We start from the raw sequence: 8,445 nt of genomic DNA, 5'->3' as shown, positions 1-8,445 counted from the left end.
AATTACTAAGAGCTGCTTCTCCTCCTATTCATTCCTCTCCTTCTCCTTTTCTTCTTAGTGCTTTTTCAAGATCTCTCCTGTCTTTGATGCATAGCTACTTGTTTTATGTAGCTTTTATTTTGGCTTTTTTGGATGTTATTCCTTTTTTAAAACTTTTGAGAATTTAAGAACATTTATTTTTCTAGAAGACTTTTAGATTATTTTTTATTTCCCTGGAATTGAGTCTTCTCATTTGTTGAATATTTTACAATTATTTGGGCTATCTTTCATCTTAATCTTTTATGTGTTCTGATTTTTTTGGTTTGTTTTTGAGAAACGTCTCACTCTCTCATCCTCTCATCCAGGCTGGAGTGCAGTGGTGTGATCTTAGCTTACTGCAACCTCTACCTCCTGAGTTCAAGTGATTCTCATGACTTACCCACTGAGTAGCTGTGATTACAGGTGTGTGCCACCACACTCAGCTAATTTTTGTATTTTTAGTAGAGACAGGGTTTCATCTTGAGGCCAGGCTGGTCCCAAACTCCTGTCCTCAAGCTATCTGCCCACCTCGGCCTCCCAATTTGCTGCAACTACAGGTGTCAGGAACTATGCTTGACTGTATTCTGGAATTTTAGTTTGCAAGTTCATCATATGCAGAAGTTTCTTCTGTGTCCCTCTCTACTTTCCCCATCTTTCAGTCATCTTCCTGACTCTTGGTTTCTGATGCTTCCATTGGTTTCAGCAGGGTTCCCCATTCAAGAGCAATTTTATATTAGTGGATCAGGACTTTTGTTTGCAGAGCTGGTGCTGATTAGTAATAAGAAATTTGGTCCAGTTTCTGTTGTTCCTTCTTGGCCACTCTAGGCAATGGCGCTATGAAGGCCTCCAATAGTGGTGATATACTGACTTTGGTTAATGGGTTGGGGAAACCCTCATGGCAGGACAATCTGGCTTGATTCAGTGTGCCTGTCTGCTCTCTTTCCCCACAATGATTGGGGATTTCCATCCTTTTTGTCACAGTAGAGGTGAAAACTGTCTGCCTGTTTTGGATTTCAGAGCTACTGCTTATATCCCTGTATTTCTTTTTCTCCCTCTGGAGTCATTTGTGTGTGAGCATAAGTATGTGTTTGCATATTTTCTTGTATTATATCTTTGCTATTTTGGTGTGGAGGCAAGAGGTAGAAAGGTGGTCTTCTATGTAAAATCATATACCACCTTGAGCAAAAGTTCAGATTTATATTTATAAATAGTATATATAAATATATTTGAAATAGGTATTTAGTAGGTTAGAGGGCATTGAGGCTTGAGACATGAGTTCCTTTCTGAGAGATTTCAGGATTTTTTTCCTGAAAAAGATACACTGTTTTGTGGCAAGAATAATGGAGGAGAAAGAGATAAATTCCAGAGATTTCAAAAACGGTATCCAATTAGAGATGAACAGTGGTTCTCAACAGAGCTACACTGCCCCCAAGGGGGTGTTTTGGAAATTGATGGTAGTATTTTGGGTTGTCACGCTTATGGTGAGAAGCTTCTGATATTTAGCAGGTAGGGTCCAAACATGGTTAATTTCCAGGAAGTGCAGGACAGTCCTGTTCAACAATCTTGTATATCCTGAATGACTTTCAGATGTCCCAGGCAGACATTCGTGTGGGTGAAGCACGTATTTAAAATAATTTAAGTACAAACCTATTTTACGTGTTAAGTATTTTTCACAAGATTTTATTATATACTGCATTTTCCAGGAAAAGTACCATATTAATTCAGTGAATACTTTTTTGGTTTGGAATTTTACCACGAATTATTCACCATTTCAGAAAATAGTTTCACTCACAGCAACAGTGATCATGGTATTAAATCACCATAATAACAAATCTGGACTATTTTGTTATCTGTGATGTTCATTCACAATGGAGAAAGTAAGAGATTCTTTTGAATAAACTTAAAATTGAATATTACCTAATGAAATCACATGAAGAATGAAGATTTCACTACATTTTATTGTTTCTTAAGAGAGTTTCATATTATGAAACTGGTAGATAAGACTTCTGTTTCAAGAGATAATATAAAATTATTGGTCATATTATAGTCATCACATTTTTTTAGTGATACAGTAATAAATATCTATATTGGAAATTACATAATGAAATTAGTTATTGCTTTTGGGATCCTGTTGCTTTTCGACATTATTCTGATACCGTCTCCAAAGGCCTAGCACACTAGTTCTCTTTAGTCTTTTGTACTGAAATTCCTTTTTTAAATTCTGACCCTTTATTTTCCAGCATCTATTAAAAGCTATGGTTTCTGGAGTCTTTGTAAATTTTGAGACTAAATGTATGCTTCAACCTGTAGGGAGATTTCAGGAAAGATAATATTTTTGCCCTATCCCATGTCATAACAAAATGATGCTTTTGACATTAGACTTATAAACACAGCCTAGCTTATTTATGAGGATATCCTACTTTCACTTATTTCTTGCACTTCAAAAGCATGTAACTAATCTTGGCATTTATCCTTACTTTATTCCATGTTATTTTCCTCTTTCCCTTATCTTACAAAAACAGTTTTGGTGCGTTAATACGTATCTTATCAGGTTTTATTCTAATGCTACTCATGTTGCTGTTCTTTTCTTCTTCCAGCTACTTCGTATGGTTGACTTCTGATCATCTTTCTTTTCTGAAATCTACATATTCCTATTATAAGTAGATGCAATCACCTGACTACTTCAAAATATCTTCTATTGTAATGATGTCTGAGAATTTACATATTGGAATCCATGTGATTTTACCATAAATTTACTTTTTAAAATTTTCCTTTTATACTATAGTCAGGACTTCCTACTGATTATTTTGATGTTTTTGTGGACTGAATTTTGTTTTCCTCTCAAATTCATATGTTAAAATTCTAACTCTAGTACAACCCTAATGTGATAGGGCCTTTAAGGAGGTAATTAAGGGGTTAGGTGACATCATCAGGGCAGGACCCTAATCCAATATGACTGATGGCCTCTTAAGAAGAGAAAGATGCAATAGGGATGTGCACACACAGAGAAAAGACCACGTGAAGACACAGTGGGAGGGTGGCCTTCTGCAAGCCAAGAAGAAAGGCCTCAGGAGAAACCAGGTGAACTGATATCTTGATCTTGGACTTCCAGCCTTCAGAACTGTGAGAAAATTAATTTCTGCTGTTTAAGCCGATCAGTTTTTGGTATTTTGTTTATGGCAGGCCTTGCAAACTAATACCGATATTATATCTGTACACAGGTGAAATTGTCTGCGGTTATCTCTTTCAAGCAAGTTAGGAGGGTATCACAAAACATTTGTTACAAATGAGGTTTGGGAAAGTCATGGAGTACTCACAAATAGCCGCATGCTCTCCATATTCTCCAGCCTCCATGCAGCTTGCTGGAGCCATAAAACCAGCATTACCTCTGGCTTGTGAGCAGAAATATTTATATTATTTCTAGACCGAACTATAGATGAGTCAAAATATAACTTCTAGTGCCATCTTTGTACCTGTGACAGCAATTACCAAGTCCTGCATTCAGATGGTGGAGCACAGGAGCTACATCTGAGACAACTGCTCTTGAGGATTGAAGAAATTCATACTGGACATTGTGTGAGTGAGAAATACACTTTTCTCAGGGTCACAAGGTTAAATTTTTTTTTTTTTTTTTTTTTTTTTGAGACGGAGTTTCGCTCTTGTTACCCAGGCTGGAGTGCAATGGCGCGATCTCGGCTCACCGCAACCTCCGCCTCCTGGGTTCAGGCAATTCTCCTGCCTCAGCCTCCTGAGTAGCTGGGATTACAGGCACGTGCCACCGCGCCCAGCTAATTTTTTGTATTTTTAGTAGAGACGGGGTTTCACCATGTTGACCAGGATGGTCTCGATCTCTTGACCTCATGATCCACCCACCACAGCCTCCCAAAGTGCTGGGATTACAGGCGTGAGCCACCGCGCCCGGCCAAGGTTAATTTTTTTAAGATAACAAAACTTACTGCTACTCTGATTACACAGAATTTGGCATAGGAAGAGGAATGCTGCAATAACAAAAGCTGAAATATGTTTCATTGGCTGCACTGTCAGGTAGAGGGGGCAGGGAGATTATTGGAATCTGGGAACATGGCGATCTATGTTATATGGAGTAAAAATATATTAACACTACCACCTTTGGTAATATAGAAGGCTAGCAAGGGTAAGGAAGTGGTTGGAAAAGAGAACATTAACAATGTATGCAGGGTGACTTTCAGCAAGATATAAGAAAAGAGGTGAAATGAATAAAGTATTATGGTGAATAGAAAGAGTCCAGGACCTTGCAGTGCTGGAGAAGCCAACTGATTTGAGATCCTAGATGAAAGATATTTAAGCAAGCCTTCATAAATAAACACCCTAAAAACCTCTTAGGTACCTGAAAAGTTTCAAGGAAAAGATTAGAAGGAGAATATGGTCTCCTCATAGTAGCCTAGCAACTTCAGGGTAACACCTACCAAGTTAAAAACAAATATACAAAGAAAAAACAAAAAGACCCACCAAAAACCTCACATGGGTAAGAGAGAAAATAAGTACAGATTTATGACATCACAAAAAGACCTGAAGTTGTAGTTTCTGGAATATTGTTCTCAAAAGATGCAGATTGATAATGAGACATGAATCAGGTATAAAAAAGCTGTGATTATTGGAGATTTATTTTAATTTTCATTTAATTTTTATGTTTTTTCCATAAGTTATTGCGGTACAGGTGGTGTTTGGTTACATGAGTAAGTTCTTTAGTGGTGATTTGTGAGATTATGGTGCACCTATTACCTGAGCAGAATACACTGCACCACATTTGTAGTCTTTTATCCCTTGCACCCCTCCCACTCTTGCCCCCAACTCCCCAAAGTCCATTGTATCATTCTTATGCCTTTGAATCCTCATAGCTTAGCTCCCACATACTGGTGAGAACATACGATGTCTGGTTTTTTATTTCTGAGTTACTTCACTTAGAATAATAGTCTCCAGTCTCATCCAGATTGCTGCAAATGCTGTTCATTCATTCCTTTTTATGGCTGAGTAGTAGTCCATCATATATATATACACATATATATCTATATATATATGTGTATATATACATATATGTGTGTGTGTGTGTGTGTGTGTGTATATATATATATATATATACACCCCACAATTTCTTTGTTCACTTGTTCATTGATGGGCATTTGGGTTGGTTCTATGATTTTGCAATTGTGAATTGTGCTGCTATGAGCATGTATATGCAAGTATCTTTTTCATAAAATGACTTCTTTTCCTCTGGGTAGATACCAAGTAGTGAGATTGTTAGATCAAATGGTAGTTCTAGTTTGTTCTTTAAGGAATCACCACGCTCTTTTCCACATAAGCTGTACTAGCTTTCATTCCCACCAGCAGTGTAGAAGTTTTCCCTGATTATTACATCCACACCAATGTCTACTGTTTTTTTGATATTTTGTTTATGGCCATTCTTGCAGGTGTAAGGTTCTATTGCATTGTGGTTTTGATTTGCATTTCCCTAGTCATTAGCGATGCTGAGCATTTTTGCATATGTTTGTTGGCTGTATTAGTCTATTTCCATGCTGCTGATAAAGACATAACTGAGATTGGGAAGAAAAAGAGGTTTGATTGGACTTACAGTTCCACATGGCTGGGGAGGCCTCTGAATCATGGCAGGAGGCAAAAGGCACTTCTTACATGGTGGTGGCAAGAGAAAAAATGAGGAAGACGCAAAAACAGAATCCACCGATAAAACTGTTGGATCTTGTGAGACTTATTCACTACCATGAGAACAGTATGGGGGAACTGCCCCCATGATTCAAATTATCTCCCACCAGGTCACTCCCACAACGTGTGAGAATTATGGGAGTAATTCTCACACAATTCAAGATGAGATTTGGGTGTAGACACAGAGCCAAATCATATCATTATGCCCCTGGCCTCCAAATCTCACGTCTTCATATTTTAAAACCAATCATGCCTTCCCGACAGTTCCCCAAAGTCTTAACTCATTTCAGCATTAACCCAAAAGTCCACAGTCTAAAGTCTCATCTGAGACGAGACAAGTCCCTTCCTCCTATGATCTTGTTAAATCAATAACAAGCTAGTTACTTCCTAGATACAATGGGGTACAGGCATTGGATAAATAGACCTGTTGCAAATGGAAGACATTGGCCAAAACAAAGGGGTTACAGGGCCCATGCAAGTCTGAAATCCAGCAGGGTAGTCAAGTTCTAAAGCTCCAAAATAATCTCCTTTGATCCATGTCTCACAGCCAGGTCACACTGATACAAGAGGTAGGTTCCCATAGTCTTGGGCAGTTCTGCCCCTGTGGCTTTGCAAGATAAAACCTCCTGCCTGGCTGCTTTCACAGGCTACTGTTGAGTATCTGTGGCTTTTCCAGGTGCACGGTGCAAGCTGTAAGTGGATCTGAGGTCTGGATAATGGTGGCCCTCTTCTCACAACTCCACTAGGCAGTGTGCCTGTAGGGACTCTGTGTGGGGCCTCTGAACCCATATTTCTTTTTTGCACTGCCCTGGCAGAGGTTCTCCATGAGGGCCCCACGCCTGCAGCAAACTTTTGCCTGGGCATCCAGGAGTTTCCATACATCTTCTGAAATCTAGGTTCCCAAACCTCAATTCTTGATTTCTGTGTATCCACAGGCTTCCAACACCATGTGGAAGCTGCCAAGGTTTGGGGCTTGCACCCTCTAAAACCATGGGCTGAGCTGTGCCTTGGCCCCTTTAAGCAATGGCTGGAGCAGGTGGGACACAGGGCACCAAGTTCCTAGGCTGCACACAGCATGGGAACGCTGGGCCTGGCCCACAAAACCACTTTTTCTTTCTGAGTCTCTAGGCTTGTAATGGCAGGGGCTGCCATGAAGACCTATGACATGGCCTGAAGACATTTTCCCCGTTGTCTTGGGGATTAACATTGGCTCCTTGTTACTTACTCAAATTTCAGCAGCCAGCTTGAATATCTCCTCAGAAAATGGGTTTTTCTTTTCTACTGCATCATCAAGCTGCAGATTTTCTGAAGTTTTATGCTCTGTTTCTCTTTTAAAATGAAATGCTTTTAACAGCACCCAAGTCACCTTTTGAATAGTTTGCTGCTTAGAAATTTCTTCCACCAGATACCCTAAATCATCTCTCTCAAGTTCAAAGTTCTACAAATTTCTAGGATGGGGCAAAATGCTGCCAGTCTCTTTGTTAAACATAATAAAACTCGCCTTTGCTCCAGTTCCCAACAAATTCTTAATCTCCGTCTGAGACCACGTTAGCCTGGACTTTATTGTTCGTATCAGTATTTTTGTCAAAGCCATTCAATAAGTCTCTAGGAGGTTCCAAAGTTTCCCACATTTTCCTGTCTTCTTCTGAGCCCCCACAAACTGTTCCAACCTCTACCTGATGCCCAGTTGCAAAGTAGCTTCCACATTTTTGGGTATCTTTTCAGCAACACCCCACTCTACTGGTACCAATGTACTGTATTAGTCAATTTTCATGCTGCTGATAAAGACATACTTGAGACTGGGAAGAAAAGGAGGTTTAATTGGATTTACAGTTTCACACAGCTGAGGAAGCCTCAGAATCATGGCTGGAGGCAAGAGGCACTTATTGCATGGTGGCAGCAAGAGAAATAATGAGGAAGATGCAAAAGTAGAAACCCCTCATAAGACCATCAGATATCATGAGACTATTTACTACCATGAGAATGGTAAGGGGGAAACTGCCCCCATGATTCAAATTATCTCCCACGGGATATCCCCATAACACATGGGAATTATGGAAGGATGGTTCAAGATGAGATTTAGGTGGGGACAGAGAGCCAAACCATGTCATTGGCCATTTGTGTATCTTCTTTGGATAATTGTCTACTCATGTCCTTAACCCACTTTTTGATGGAATTGTTTGTTTTTTTCTTACTGATTTGAGTTCATTGTAAATTCTAGATATTAGTCCTTTGTCAGGTGTATAGCTTGTGAAGATTTTCTACCACTCTGTGGGGTGTCTATTTACTCTGCTGGTCGTTCCTTTTGCCATACAAAAGCTCTTTAGTTTAATTAAGCCCCAACTACTTATCTTTGTTTTTATCGCATTTGCTTTTGGGGTCTTGGTCATAAAATCCTTGCCTAAGCCAATGTCTAGAAGGGTTTTTCCAATGTTATCGTCTCGAATTTTTATAGTGTCAGATCTTAGATTTAAGCCTTTAATCCATCTTGAGTTGATTTTTGTATAAGATGAGTGATGAGGATAAAGTTTTCATTTTCCCATATGTGGCTAGTCAATTATCCCAGCATCATTTGTTGAAAAGGGTGTCCTTTCCCCACTTTATGTTCTTGTTTGCTTTGCCAAAGATCAGTTGGCTGTAAATATTTGGGTTTATTTCTGAGTTCTCTATTCTGTTCCATTGGTCTGTATGCCTGTTTTTATACCAGTATCATGCTGTTTTGGTGACTAT

Source organism: Aotus nancymaae, unplaced genomic scaffold (assembly GCF_030222135.1).
Source record: "Aotus nancymaae isolate 86718 unplaced genomic scaffold, 86718_ANA_hifiasm-v0.15.2.pri h1tg000019l, whole genome shotgun sequence".
Lineage (NCBI taxonomy): Eukaryota > Metazoa > Chordata > Mammalia > Primates > Aotidae > Aotus > Aotus nancymaae.
The sequence above is the reverse complement of the archived record's forward strand: the minus strand, read 5'-3'. Positions refer to the sequence as shown.